The sequence below is a fragment of the Pseudophryne corroboree genome, chromosome 5 (genome assembly GCF_028390025.1).
Source record: "Pseudophryne corroboree isolate aPseCor3 chromosome 5, aPseCor3.hap2, whole genome shotgun sequence".
In the NCBI taxonomy this organism is placed as follows: Eukaryota; Metazoa; Chordata; class Amphibia; order Anura; family Myobatrachidae; genus Pseudophryne; species Pseudophryne corroboree.
Window position 1 is genome coordinate 134406272 of NC_086448.1, and position 16347 is coordinate 134422618.

The following is a 16347-nucleotide window of genomic DNA, read 5'->3' on the forward strand; positions in this document are numbered from 1 at the left end:
GGAGTCGCCCCGAAACTCCAGCTTGTATCCCTGTGATACTACTTGCAGAACCCAGGGATAGACTGTCTGCAAAAGTGTATCTTTCTGTGTGATACAATCAGAAACAGATGCAGGTGTTATTTGAATCTGTGCAGCACTTGGTGACAGAAAATTGGCTGCTCTTAACGTTTAATGAGAGTTATATGTCATAGTATATTGATACACTATAGACTCACGGCCTTAACTAAAACTGTCAATCCTTAGCACATTTTCTCAAAGAGTGTGTCGTCTGTTGTGGACCTACCAAAGTATAGGTTCTGCAAGGCATTGCAACAGAATCTTACAAGTAGGCACAGCACCCAGACTGCTCTGATCTTCTTTCTTCAGACCTTATGCTTGTGTCTCACTCTCTCATTCTCCACCCTATGCCTAATGGTATGATGGATGAAAAGCAGAGGTGAGAAACGGTGACAGCAAATTGGTCTTATCTGTTATAACACTACCTGCCCCAAACACACAGAAAGTACCACCAAAAAAATTTTTGGCTTGCTCCGAATACTGAATTATTGAGTCCTCCTTCATATATGAGGAACATCATTTACCAATATCCTATTAAGACAAGCCCAATAGGTGGAGGGATGTCATAAGGACTATCTTGCGGCCATACTCCTTTGGATAAGCCCAAATCCTTCCGAACTTGGAAGCCAAGCATTGGAAGGCCGGACCAGTACCAGGATAGGAGACTACCTGGGAACATCTTGGTGCTGCAAGATAATCTGTCCATATAGACACATACCAACCCTCGAGGGCACTTAATTGTGATCACCCACAAAGTATGGGGAAAAGCTTTTTTGGAATCGGAATGAACCAAAGATTTAATTCCCTGCGTCTACCACTTTTTCCCATGTGATACATGCAGACTGAATGAGGGTTCATATATAAAGTTTTCGCAGTCATTAATGGTAGAAGGGAGGACCCTTCCTCAGCACATAATTAATATACAGCAAACATCAGTTCACTACTATTAATTACTTATCCAGTATTTAACAATAGGATAAGTTTATATTCCATATAAATTCGCATAGCTATTATTCATTCTCAGAAGGAACTTCGCTAACTCTAAAAAACACGGAATTTAATTTGATTTATTCAAATCTTTTCAGTGTACTGAGGTACAATATATCTATCTTCCTGAGTAAGAGTGCTTCCCAAACAGAGTCATCTGTTTCTTCTCTTGGTATTAATGTATAATATTCAGGCTCTAGGGGAGCACCGCCAACAGTAAACCCACAGCACATAAAATAGGCAACTTTGTTTTGCTAACATGTGTGGGATACTTTAAATACAGGACTTTCCTGCATATTAGTAAGTTGGCTTCTTTTGGGAGATAACTATCTTATTACTTCATTATTCATTTATTACAACCGGTGCGGTCTCCTCATTAAGTTCACGTACGAGAACCCAGGGATCCACCTGTGAGCGAGCCCACTGGTCGCTGAAGTTCCCGAGACGCACCCCCACCGCACCTGGCTCCACCTGTGGAGCCCCAGCATCATGCGGTGGACTCCGAGGAAGCGGGGGAAGATTTCTTGATCCTGGGAACTGGCTGTCTGGTGAGGCTTTTTCCCTCTTCCCTTGTCTCTGTGCAGAAAGGAAGCGCCTTTAACCCGCTTGCTGTTCTGAAGCCGAAAGGACTGTACCTTATAATACGGTGCTTTCTTAGGCTGTGAGGAAAACTTGAGGTAAATTTTTTCCTTCCCAGCTGTTGCTGTGGATACGAGGTCCCAGAGACCATCCCCAAACAATACCTCACCCTTATAAGGCAGAATCTTCATGTGCCTTCTAAAGTCAGCATCGCCTGTCCACTGCCGGGTCCCTAATACCCTCCTGGCAGAATGGACATTGCAATAATTCTGGATGCCAGCCGGCAAATATCCCTCTGTGCATCCCTCATATATAAGACGACATCTTTAATATGCTCTATGGTTAGCAAATAGTATCCCTGTCCTGACAGGGTAATAGACCATGCTGCAGCAGCACTATCCATGCTGAGGCAATTGTAGGTCTCAGTATAGTACCTGAGTGTGTATATAGAGACTTCAGGATAGCCTCCTGCTTTTTATCAGCAGGTTCCTTCAAAGTGGCCGTATTCTAAGACGGCAGTGCCACCTTTTTTGACAAACGTGTGAGCGCCTTATCCACCCTAGGGGATATCTCCCAACGTGACCTATCCTCTGGCGGGAAAAGGTACGCCATCAGTAACTTTTTAGAAATTACCAGTTTCTTATCGGGGGAACCCACGCTTCTTCACACACTTCATTCACTCATCTGATGGGGGAACAAAACACTGTCTGCTTTTTCTCCCCAAACATAAAACCCCTTTTTTTTTTTTTTTTTTGGTACCTGGGTTAATGTCAGAAATGTGTAACACATTTTTCATTGCCGAGATCATGCAACGGATGTTCCTAGTGGATTGTGTATATGTCTCAACCTCGTCGACACTGGAGTCAGACTCCGTGTCGACATCTGTGTCTGCCATCTGAGGTAGCGGGCGTTTTTGAGCCCCTGATGGCCTTTAAGACGCCTGGGCAGGCGCGGGCTGAGAAGCCGGCTGTCCCACAGCTGTTACGTCATCCAGCCTTTTATGTAAGGAGTTGACACTGTCGGTTAATACCTTCCACCTATCCATCCACTCTGGTGTCGGCCCCACAGGGGGCGACATCACATTTATCGGCATCTGCTCCGCCTCCACATAAGTCTCCTCATCAAACATGTCGACACAGCCGTACCGACACACCGCACACACACAGGGAATGCTCTGACTGAGGACAGGACCCCACAAAGTCCTTTGGGGAGACAGAGAGAGAGTATACCAGCACACACCAGAGCGCTATATAATGCAGGGATTTACACTACCCACAGTGATTTTTCCCTTATAGCTGCTATAATACACAGATTTGCGCCTAAATTTAGTGCCCCCCCTCTCTTTTTAACCCTTTGAGCTTGAAAACTACAGGGGAGAGCCTGGGGAGCAGTCTTCCAGCTGCACTGTGAAGAGAAAATGGCGCCAGTGTGCTGAGGGAGATAGCCCCGCCCCTTTTTCGGCGGACTTTCTCCCGCTTTTTATGGATCTCTGGCAGGGGTATTTTTCACATATATAGCCTCTAGGACTATATATTGTGATTAATTTGCCAGCCAAGGTGTTAATATTGCTGCTCAGGGCGCCCCCCCCACCCAGCGCCCTGCACCCATCAGTGACCGGAGTGTGAGGTGTGCATGAGGAGCAATGGCGCACAGCTGCAGTGCTGTGCGCTACCTTGTTGAAGACCGAAGTCTTCTGCCGCCGATTTTCAGGACCATCTTCGTGCTTCTGGCTCTGTAAGGGGGATGGCGGCGCAGCTCCGGGACCGAACGATCGAGGTCGGGTCCTGTGTGCGATCCCTCTGGAGCTAATGGTGTCCAGTAGCCTAAGAAGCCCAAACTATCTCCAGTCAGGTAGGTTCGCTTCTTCTCCCCTTAGTCCCTCGTAGCAGTGAGTCTGTTGCCAGCAGATCTCACTGAAAATAAAAAACCTAAAATATACTTTCTTTTCTAGGAGCTCAGGAGAGCCCCTAGTGTGCATCCAGCTCAGCCGGGCACAAGATTCTAACTGAGGTCTGGAGGAGGGTCATAGGGGGAGGAGCCAGTGCACACCAGGTAGTCCTAAATCTTTCTTTAGTTGTGCCCAGTCTCCTGCGGAGCCGCTATTCCCCATGGTCCTTACGGAGTTCCCAGCATCCACTAGGACGTCAGAGAAATTGGGAATACAATTTCCTATCAGTCCTAATAAATGTACATTGCTATTCTTAAGGGCCCCATACACTAGAACGATAATGCCCGATTTCATCCAATTTCGTGCATTCAGGCATATTAGGTGAAATCGGGCATTTTGGAGGTGTTTCCGATCCGATCCGAGTTCCCGTGTGGTTTGGATCGGCTCCCCTAGATCGTTAGTGCTGCACTCGTGATACGTCGGTTCCGCAGGCATGGCTGGGATCGCATACGATATATCGCATGCAAAATGTACTAAATCGTATGGAACCACTCCCGGGAAGCTCCCGGGAAAGTTCAAGGGAAATCGCCTCCGACTTCAGCCTCAGACATATCGTTGTAGTGTATGGGGCCCTTAAGACAAAGACATCTTCACTGTGGAATAAAAACGTTATAATCTATTATATAGACATACACATACACACACATACATATATACAACGGTCAGCCATAACATTAAAGGCACCGACAGGTAAAGTGAATAACAGTGATTATCTCCTTACTGTGGCACTTGTCAGGGGGTGAGCTGTACTAGGCAACAAGTGAACACTCAGTTCTTGAAGTTAATGTGCTGAAAGCAAAAAAAAAACGGGCAAGTGAGGATCTGAGCGACTATGAAACGGGTCACAATGTGATGGCTAGACAATTGGGTAAGGGCATCTCCAAAATAACAGGTCTTGCAGGGTGTTCCCAGGATGTAGTAGTTAGTCCCTTCTAAACGTCGTCCAAGGAAGGAAAACCGCTGAACCAGCAACAGGGCCATTGGTACGCAAGGCTCATTGACACGCATGGGGATCAGAGACTAGCCTGCCTGGTCCAATACCACAGAGGAGCTACTGTAGAACAAGTTGCTGATAAAGGTAATTCTGGCTGTGATAAAAAGGTGTCAGAACACACAGTGCATCACATCTTGCTGTGTATGGAACAGTCAGAATGGCCATGCAAACCCCTGTCCAATGGCGAAAGCTCAAACAATGAGCACATGAATGTCAGAACTGGACAACTGAGAAATGGAAGAGGGTGGCCTAATCTGATCAATCACATTTTCTTTTACATCATGTGAACAATCGGGTGCATGGGCATAATTTATCTGGGGAAGAGGTGGCACCAGGATGCACTCAGGAAATAAGGCCAATTGGCAGATGCAGTTTGTGTCCTGGGCAAACCTTGGGTCCTGGCATTCATATGTATGTTAAATTGACTTGTACCAGATAGCTAAACACTGTTGCAGGCCACTTCATGGCAACGGCATTCCCAGATGGCAGTGAATAATGTGTACTACCACACTGCAAAAAATGTCCAGGAATGGTTTGAAGAACATGACGACGAGTTGGTACACAGCGCGCGCGCACGCACACACACACACACACACACACACACACACACACACACACACACGTCATTTATACTTTCACATTTGTTTGGCACTTAAAGGGGTATAAAATTGTGTACATACAGGAAAACAATAAAAGAGGCTTATCTAATTATGTCCACTGTTTGTAAAGCTTTCCTGTGGAGAAGTAAAAGTACAATGTACACTTCAATCTTAAACAGGTATCCTAAAATATATCCAAGGCTAAGATATGTGTGCTTAGCCCAAACATGCCATCAGTCCTAGAACTATGACAACAATATTTCATTCCTACAATATAAATACAGCTTACTTCTTATCATAGCACTGTGAAATTATTTATATTGCCTCAAATGTCTACAATGTAACTAATTATACGTCAGAAGTTACCCCCTCAAAATAGTGTTTTACATTTCCTTTCAATTAGATCCGCACAAAGCACATACCAATTATAAATGGTACAGCCTTTGCAGCTAAACCAAACTCATTAAAACTTATTCATTAGAATTCAAGAATGCTAATTTAGAAGAACATTAGGGCTGCCTAATAGTTTTATCAAAATCGCATTTTGATACGACTAAGGTCGGATCTCTGAGGGTACTATTCATGAGCTTTAGGAAGTACATAAGATCCTTATTTGCACAATGGGCCTAATTCAGATCTGATCGCAGCAGCAAATTTGTTAGCTAATGGGCAAAACCATGTGCACTGCAGGGGGGGCAGGTGTAACACGTGCAGAGAGAGAGTTATGGGCCCTATACATTGCGCGATCCGCCGCCGAGCTGCCCGGCATGCGGATACGGCCGACCCGGCGGCGGGGGGGGGGGGGGGGGGGGGGCAGTGAAGTTCCTTCACTCCCCCCGTCACCCGGTTCCATAGCAGTGCAGGCAAATATGGACGAGATCGTCCATATTGGCCTGCATGCACAGCCGACGGGGCACCAGCGATAAACGAGCGCGGGGCCGCGCATCTTTCATCGCTGGTGCCTCCACACTGAAAGATATGAACGGTATCTCGTTCATTAATGAATAAGATCGTTCATATCTTTCACTCATATCGCCCAGTGTGTAGGGCTTATTAGATTTGGGTGTGGTGTGGTCAAACTGAAATCTAAACTGCAGTGTAAAAATAAAGCAGCCAGTATTTACCCTGCACAGAAACAATATAACCCACTCAAATCTAACTCTCTGCACGTTATATCTGCCCCACCTGCAGTGCACATGGTTTTGCCCATTAGCTAACAAATTTGCTGCTGGGATCAGATCTGAATTACCCCCAATAAGTATAGCTTTTTGGCCAAGAAAATGATCATCTATTTATAAAAACACTGTATGCAGCATACGTTACAGAGAAATGCTTAATGACATACCAGCTCCTGGTTTCCTCAGCCAGTTTACACTGCTCAATACATTAACACCAGCAAGACGCTGTGATTGGCTGATTGGTAGTACACCACTGACACTGATAGGTGCCTTCTTTGTTGCTTGTACATGAATACACTTTTATATACATGGGTTTTTTTAAATATATACATGGAATGGAGAGTTTTAGCTGCTGTATTAAAAGAGGGTTTTACAGTCCTATTGAGGACTATTAGCGATTGCATGATTAATAAACAAGAAACTAAAATGCTTAAAAGCATGGCGTGTTTGTGATGTGTGCCTGGCAGTAACTGGGTGAATAGGTCACAGACAGGTACACACGTGTCCTCATACATCTTGCTTTAATGCGCCATGCAGCAGGTGATGCCGGTGTCTTTTTTTTTTGCTAAAAAATGCATCTTATTCGCATCGCTATGTGACTAGGATGCACAATCAGCTTATTCTGATTATAATAATATGCGCCATGACTATGGGGGTCATTCTGAGTTGTTCGCTCGTTGCAGATTTTCGCAACAGAGCGATTAAGGCAAAAATGCGCATGCGCATGGTACGCAGTGCGCATGCGCTAAGTATTTTAGCACAAAACTTAGTAGATTTACTCACGTCCGAAGAACTTTTATCGTTGAAGTGATCGGAGTGTGATTGACAGGAAGTGGGTGTTTCTGGGCGGAAACTGACCGTTTTCTGGGAGTGTGCGGAAAAACGCAGGCGTGCCAGGATAAAACGCAGGAGTGGCTGAAGAAATGGGGGAGTGGCTGGCCGAATGCAGGGCTTGTTTGTGACGTCAAACCAGGAACGAAACGGGCTGAGCTGATCGCAGTGTAGGAGTAAGTCTCGAGCTACTCAGAAACTGCTAAGAAATTTCTATTCGCAATTCTGCTAAGCTAAGATACACTCCCAGAGGGCGGCGGCCTAGCGTGTGCAATGCTGCTAAAATCTGCTAGCGAGCGAACAACTCGGAATGAGGGCCTATATTCTGTATGTGTCTGTGCATAGCATTTCGTAGGCAGATACAACTGCAGTCACACACAAAATATAGACATGCCGTATTTAATTTTAACCACTTAACTGGCATGGTCAGATTTCATGCAACTGCGCCTTCCCACCCTGTCCCCCCGTTTTTGACGAGGAGATCCGTTCTGCAGATGTGCACAATATAATGTTTAAATATTTAAAAAAAATACTTTTTCAACTTTTAAAAAACAATGTTGTTAACGCTTTTGAAGGTAAAAATCGTCAGTTAAGTGGTTTTAATCAGCATAAGCTGCTTGTGCATCCTAGTCGCATAGCAATTCTACTTAGACGCATTTAAAACAGATAAAGAAAGACGCATGGCGTGACTAGAAGGGCTGTTTAACGTGACTGCAGCAAGGATGTAGGAGGACACATCTGTACACAAGCCTCTTTTAAACAGTTGCAACTTTGCGAATGCAGTTTTAATAGTTTTTAAAAAAAAAAGAGAACACAATTTGCAGCTGCGATGTTGGAAGCCATTGCTGTCGGGTCTACTAAGGTATGCCGGCGCTTGGGATCCCGGTGCCCAGCATACCGGCGCCAGGATCCCGACCACTGGTAAACCGGCAGCGGGGCGAGCGCAAAAGAGCCCCTTGCGGGCTAGCTGCGCTCGCCATGCTGCAGGCACCTACGCACGCCGCGCTATTTATTCTCCCTCCAGGGGTGTCGTGGACACCCCAAGAGAGAAAATAGTTGTCAGTATGCCGGCTGTCAGGATCCCAGCGCCGGTATGCTGAGCGCCAGGATCCCGACAGCCAGCATATCAAGTGCCACCTATTGCTGTCAATTCTGGCTTAAAGTCCATACACACTAACCGAGCCCCCGCCAACGCTGATGCCAGCAGGGAAGGGAGAGACAGCGGGGGGAACGACGCCCATGCTGCAGCATGGCTGTTGTTAACGAGGACCTCCCTCGTCTGTACATGTTCAGACGAGGGAGGGGGCAGTTAACGATGCACGGGAGTGCGCATCGTTAATGACATTGCGTGTACACACTATACAAGATTGTTAAAGATCTGGCTCAGAATAGCCCTTCAGAGTGATAGCTTTTATTTTCTCATCTAGGGTGTATGGGCCTTTCGGCTGTGCAGCAAATAGTATGTCCATATACTGGTTTGCATTATCTTACCTAACAGATTCTTTTAACATGCTTGAATGTCTTAAATATCATGAAATAGTAATATACATGAGCAATAATAGATTAAATAAAATAAGAATTTACTCACCGGTAATTCTATTTCTCGTAGTCCGTAGTGGATGCTGGGTACTCCGTAAGGACCATGGGGAATAGATGGGCTCCGCAGGAGACTGGGCACTCTAAAAGAAAGATTAGGTACTATATCTGGTGTGCACTGGCTCCTCCCTCTATGCCCCTCCTCCAGACCTCAGTTAGGGAAACTGTGCCCGGAAGAGCTGACATTACTAGGAAAGGATTTGGAATCCAGGGTAAGACTCATACCAGCCACACCAATCACACCGTACAACTTGTGATAACTATACCCAGTTAACAGTATGAACAACAACTGAGCCTCATTCAACAGATGGCTCAGAACAATAACCCTATAGTTAAGCAATAACTATATACAAGTATTGCAGAAAGTCCGCACTTGGGACGGGCTCCCAGAATCCACTACGGACTACGAGAAATAGAATTACCGGTGAGTAAATTCTTATTTTCTCTGACGTCCTAGTGGATGCTGGGTACTCCGTAAGGACCATGGGGATTATACCAAAGCTCCCAAATGGGCGGGAGAGTGCGGATGACTCTGCAGCACAGAATGAGCAAACTCAAGGTCCTCCTCAGCCAGGGTATCAAACTAGTAGAATTTTGCAAAAGTGTTTGATCCCGACCAAGTAGCAGCTCGGCAAAGTTGTAAAGCCGAGACCCCTCGGGCAGCTGCCCAAGAAGAGCCCACCTTCCTCGTGGAATGGGCTTTTACTGATTTAGGATACGGCAGTCCAGCCGCAAAATGTGCAAGTTGAATCGTGCTACAGATCCAGCAAGCAATAGTCTGCTTTGAAGCAGGAGCACCCAGCTTGTTGGGTGCATGCAGGATAAACAGCGAGTCAGTTTTTCTGACTCTAGCCGTCCTGGAAACATAGATTTTCAGGGCCCGGACTACGTCCAGCAACTTGGTATCCTCCAAGTCCCGAGTAGCCGCAGGCACCACAATAGGTTGGTTCAAATGAAACGCTGATACCACCTTTGGGAGAAATTGGGGACGAGTCCTCAATTCTGCCCTGTCCATATGGAAAATCAGATATGGGCTTTTACAGGACAAAGCCGCCAATTCTGACACACGCCTAGCTGAGGCCAAGGCCAACAGCATGACTACCTTCCACGTGAGATACTTCAACTCCACGGTCTGAAGTGGCTCAAACCAATGTGATTTTAGGAAATCCAACACTACGTTGAGATCCCAAGGTGCCACTGGAGGCACAAAAGGGGGCTGAATATGCAGCACTCCCTTAACAAACGTCTGAACTTCAGGCAGTGAAGCCAGTTCTTTTTGAAAGAAAATAGACAGGGCCGAAATCTGGACTTTAATGGATCCCAATTTTAGGCCCATAGTCAGTCCTGACTGTAGGAAGTGCAGAAATCGACCCAGCTGAAATTCCTCTGTTGGGGCCTTCATGGCCTCACACCAAGCAACATATTTTCGCCATATGCGGTGATAATGTTTTGCTGTCACATCCTTCCTAGCTTTTATCAGCGTAGGAATGACTTCAACCGGAATGCCCTTTTCCATTAGGATCCGGCGTTCAACCGCCATGCCATCAAACGCAGCAGCGGTAAGTCTTGGAACAGACAGGGCCCCTGCTGTAGCAGGTCCTGTCGGAAGAGGAAGGAGGGAGGAGGGAACACATAAACCGACTGGTACACCCACGGTGTCACTAGAGCGTCCACAGCTATCGCCTGAGGATCCCTTGACATGGCGCAATATTTTTTTAGCTTTTTGTTGAGGCGGGACGCCATCATGTCCACCTGTGGCCTTTCCCAACGATTTACAATCAGCTGGAATACTTCTGGATGAAGTCCCCACTCTCCCGGGTGGAGGTCGTGCCTGCTGAGGAAGTCTGCTTCCCAGTTGTCCACTCCCGGAATGAACACTGCTGACAGTGCTAGCACGTGATTCTCCGCCCATCGGAGAATCCTTGTGGCTTCTGCCATCGCCATCCTGCTTCTTGTGCCGCCCTGTCGGTTTACATGGGCGACAGCCGTGATGTTGTCTGACTGAATCAGCACCGGCTGGTTTTGAAGCAGGGGTTCTGCTTGACTTAGGGCATTGTAAATGGCCCTTAGTTCCAGAATATTTATGTGTAGGGAAGTCTCCTGACTAGACCATTGTCCTTGGAAGTTTCTTCCCTGAGTGACTGCCCCCCAACCTCGGAGGCTTGCATCCGTGGTCACCAGGACCCAGTCCTGAATGCCGAATCTGCGGCCCTCGAGAAGATGAGCACTCTGCAGCCACCACAGCAGAGACACCCTGGCCCTCGGGGACAGGGTGTTCAGTCGATGCATCTGAAGATGCGATCCGGACCACTTGTCTAACAGATCCCACTGAAAGATCCTCGCATGGATCCTGCCGAAGGGAATTGCTTCATAAGAAGCTACCATCTTTCCCAGGACTCGCGTGCAGTGATGCACCGACATCTGTTTTTTGGTTTCAGGAGGTCTCTGACCAGAGATGACAACTCCTTGGCCTTCTCCTCCGGGAGAAACACCTTCTTCTGTTCTGTGTCCAGAATCATGCCCAAGAACAGCAGACGCGTTGTAGGAACCAGCTGCGACTTTGGGATATTCAGAATCCAGCCGTGCTGTTGCAGCACTTCCTGAGATAGTGCTACTCCGACCGACAACTGCTCCTTGGACCTTGCCTTTATAAGGAGATCGTCCAAGTACGGGATAATTATAACTCCCTTCTTTCGAAGGAGTATCATCATTTCGGCCATTACCTTGGTAAATACCCTCGGTGCCGTGGACAGACCAAACGGCAACGTCTGGAATTGGTAATGGCAGTCCTGTACCACAAACCTGAGGTACTCCTGGTGAGGTGGGTAAATGGGGACATGTAGGTAAGCATCCTTGATGTCCAGTGACACCATAAAATCCCCCTCTTCCAGGCTTGCAATAACCGCCCTGAGCGATTCCATTTTGAACTTGAACTTCCTTATATAAGTGTTCAAGGATTTCAAATTTAGAATGGGTCTTACCGAACCGTCTGGTTTCGGTACCACAAACATTGTGGAATAGTAACCCCGTCCCTGTTGAAGGAGGGGAACTTTGATTATCACATGCTGAAGGTACAGCTTGTGAATTGCCGCCAGTACTACCTCCCTTTCCTTGAGAGTAGCTGGCAAGGCTGATTTGAGGTAACGGCGAGGGGGAGACGTCTCGAACTCCAGCTTGTATCCCTGAGATACCACTTGTAGAACCCAGAGATCCACCTGTGAGCGAACCCACTGGTCGCTGTAGTTCCGGAGACGGGCCCCCACCGCACCTGGCTCCACCTGTGGAGCCCCAGCGTCATGCGGTGGACTTAGTGGAAGCAGGGGAGGATTTTTGTTCCTGGGAACTGGCTGTCTTGTGCAGCTTTTTCCCTCTACCCCTGCCTCTGGGCAGAAAGGACGCGCCTCTGACCCGCTTGCCTTTCTGAGGCCGAAAGGACTGTACTTGATAATACGGTGCTTTCTTAGGCTGTGAGGGAACCTGAGGTAAAAAAGTCGACTTCCCAGCTGTTGCTGTGGATACGAGGTCCGAGAGACCGTCCCCAAACAATTCCTCACCCTTATAAGGCAAAACTTCCATGTGCCTTTTAGAATCAGCATCACCTGTCCACTGCCGAGTCCATAATACTCTCCTGGCAGAAATGGACATTGCATTAATTCTAGATGCCAGCCGGCAAATGTCCCTCTGTGCATCCCTCATATATAAGACTACGTCTTTAATATGCTCTATGGTTAGCAAAATAGTATCCCTGTCAAGGGAATCAATGTTATCTGACAGGGAATCAGACCATGCTGCTGCAGCACTACACATCCATGCTGAAGCAATAGCAGGTCTCAGTATAGTACCTGAGTGTGTATACACAGACTTCAGGATAGCCTCCTGCTTTCTATCTGCAGGCTCCTTTAAGGTGGCCGTATCCTGAGACGGCAGTGCCACCTTTTTTGATAAGCGTGTGAGCGCCTTGTCCACCCTAGGGGATGTTTCCCAACGCAACCTGTCCGTTGGCGGGAAAGGGTACGCCATTAGTAACCTCTTAGAAATCACTAATTTTTTATCTGGGGAACACCACGCTTCTTCACACAATTCATTTAACTCATCAGATGGGGGAAAAGTTACTGGCTGCTTTTTCTCCCCAAACAGAATACCCTTTTTAGTGGTAACCGGGTTAATGTCAGAAATGTGCAACACATTTTTCATTGCCGTAATCATGCATCGGATGGCCCTTGTGGATTGTACATTTGTCTCATCCTCGTCTACACTGGAGTCAGACTCCGTGTCGACATCTGTGTCTGCCATCTGAGGTAGCGGCGTTTTTGAGCACCTGATGGCCTCTGAGACGCTTGGGCAGGCGCGGGCTGAGATGCCGGCTGTCCCAAAGCTGTTACGTCATCGAACTTTTTATGCAAGGAGTTGACACTGTCTGTTAATACCTTCCACATATCCATCCACTCTGGTGTCGGCCCCGCAGGGGGCGACATCACACTTATCGGCTCCTGCTCCGCCTCCACATAAGCGTCCTCATCAAACATGTCGACACAGCCGTACCGGCACACCGCACACACACACAGGGAATGCTCTGACTGAGGACAGGACCCCACAAAGTCCTTTGGGGAGACAGAGAGAGAGTATGCCAGCACACACCAGAGCGCTATATAACAGAGGGATTTACACTAATACAAAGTGAATTTTCCCCCAATAGCTGCTTATATCACCTTTTGCGCCTAAATTTATGTGCCCCCCCTCTCTTTTTTACCCTTCTCGTAGTGTATACTGCAGGGGAGAGCCTGGGGAGCGTCCTTCCAGCGGAGCTGTGAAGAGAAAATGGCGCTGGCTGTGCTGAGGAAGATAGCCCCGCCCCTTCAGCGGCGGGCTTCTCCCGCTTTTTTAATAATATTTATGGCGGGGGATTAGGCACATATACAGTTTATAACTGTATTATGTGCATTTTGCCAAAAAGGTATACATATTGCAGCCCAGGGCGCCCTGCACCCACCAGTGACCGGAGCGTGTGGTGTGCTCTGGGAGCAATGGCGCACAGATGCAGTGCTGTGCGCTACCTTATTGAAGACCGGAGTCTTCAGCCGCCGATTTTCTCCTGGAATCTTCAGTCTTCTGGCTCTGCAAGGGGGACGGCGGCGCGGCTCCGGGAACGGACGATCGAGGTCGGGCCCTGTGTTCAATCCCTCTGGAGCTAATGGTGTCCAGTAGCCTTAGAAGCACAAGCTAGCTGCAAGCAGGTAGGTTTGCTTCTCTCCCCTCAGTCCCTCGTAGCAGTGAGTCTGTTGCCAGCAGATCTCACTGAAAATAAAAAACCTAACAAATACTTTCTTTTCTAGTAAGCTCAGGAGAGCCCACTAGGTGCATCCAGCTCTGGCCGGGCACAGATTCTAACTGAGGTCTGGAGGAGGGGCATAGAGGGAGGAGCCAGTGCACACCAGATATAGTACCTAATCTTTCTTTTAAGAGTGCCCAGTCTCCTGCGGAGCCTGTCTATTCCCCATGGTCCTTACGGAGTACCCAGCATCCACTAGGACGTCAGAGAAAATAGTAATACACATGAGCAATAATAGATGGAACAACAATATGATTTTAAAGCTTTTAGACATTGCTGATGAAGCTCACATTAACAGTTTTTAATCATACACCAGTAACAGAACATTTTAATGGAGCACAAATGACCATAACTATATAAGACCGATAGTGCTTACAATTGTATCGGTTATGAACAAAAAAATAAAAATTCACATTAACCCTTCAGACGTATTAACCAATGGTGTTCTGTTGAATGCCAGTGACATCGCATGTCAAACAAATGCACTGGACAATAAGTTCTTTCTTGCTACTGCGCAGAAGTCCGGGTTATTAAAAAGTCGCACAGAGCATGCGCTACACGCTATCTACACACAGGCGCTTATCTGCGATCGAGAAGCACCGTCACAGAAATGTATTGGGCATTCCCGAGCGGTGGCTATGAGAAGAGATGATCCATCTTCTGGGCGTGACGCAGATGCGTCACTGAAGAGGCTGCGGGCTCACATTGGAGGCCATACACTGATGGAGTCTGCGCCTAGCATGAGTGCTATACATTAAATAAAACAGATGCAACATTATTTAAACTTTACTATATGTGTTGTCCATTATCAAATATAAGAAAAGCTAATGCTGTAGACGGGATGAATTAGATAGGACAGTGGAAGCTATGACCACAAATGAAGTGTGAAACGTACAATTTCCCAGTTTGATAGCGCAGCAAATTTTTTACATGTTCTGCTCAGATCTCTGCTAAATCTATAAAACCTAGGGAGACGTCAGATTTAAATATGTACAAAGTAAGTGACTTCCCAATATGGGGAATAGTAGGTTGCAAAAATAGTCTTCCTGTAAAGACATTCAGGAATATTATGTGCTGACATTTGGTGCAGTGGTTATCGCACAGGTTCGAGTTCCTAGGCCTAAAAGCTGTGGGTACCTACAGGGACTGAAGACTGTGCAGAAAACAGGTGTGGTATAATAGAGCCACAGGTTTTAGATAGACAGTTAATAGGAAAACCCCATAGGGTCGACATGCAATAAGTTGATAGGTACAAAAGGTCAACATGGAAATGGTCAACACAAAAAAGGTTGACACAAGTTTTTTGTGTTTCTTTGGCTGTCATTTTGTATGTTTCATCACGTGACAACAATTGGAGTACACGTGTACCCTCGCTGCACTCAGCACAGGTTACTATTCCCAATCGTAGTCCGCGTGGATGGTAAATCAAGAAAAAGTTTTACAGGAATGGAACAAAAAAAAAAAAAATGTGTCGAACTTTTGACCATGTTGACCTATTGCGTGCCGACCATATGGGGTTAACCTACCGACTGTAACTAGAGTGTGTCTATTCATTGACTGGAACCTGCAAAAAGCAGCTATGTGCATGTATAGAACACAGAGGTAGATGTAACAACAATCATTATGGGGGAGAAGTGGTTTCAGCGCAGGTTATGTCCACTGATACCACTTCTCCGCCATATATTACAGCAGCAGTGTGTGCTATGCGCCCCTATCATTATCAGCACTGCTATCTGCAGGATAGCACGCCAATATGCAGGAGCAATGTGACATTGACCGCTCCGATGCCAGCAGCTATCGATGCCGCATTGACAGCCACTGTGGTAGAGGTTACTGTTGCCAGCTCTGGACCGCACACAGGAGATCTCGCGATACTAACGAGATCTCGCGCATGCGCACCAAAGCCGATGGAGAGGCGGGGGACACAGCGCATCAGCACTAGGTTGATGGTTGGTTCTAAATCGGAGTGGGAGAAGGGACCTTCTTACATCACTAGGGCTGGAGACACGTCACCAGGGGGAGGAGCTACAGCCGAACAGGGTTCCGCTCGCCACCCGATTACTAAAAGGTACTAGTTGGTGGCAGTGGCGTCATGAGGTGGGTGCGGGGGGTGCAGCCCGCACCCAGGGGTCACCCTTCAATGACACCAAAAAGAGCCGCACACACGCACCAGCAACCCATTCCCATCAATTACCTGTCAGACGCAACACACATGTCCGCGGCGCCGTCCACACCACCTTCTCCACACT

The 16347-nt window shown here is 47.2% G+C and overlaps 1 protein-coding gene and 1 pseudogene across 2 annotated transcripts in view; one reads left to right on the forward strand and one right to left on the reverse strand.

Moving 5' to 3' along the window:
• Positions 1–16347, reverse strand: part of SNX13 (sorting nexin 13) — a 266302-nt gene that overhangs the window by 192644 nt on the left and 57311 nt on the right. The gene's annotated exons all lie outside the window — the stretch shown is intronic.
• On the forward strand, positions 633–752 carry LOC134929712 (5S ribosomal RNA; annotated as a pseudogene).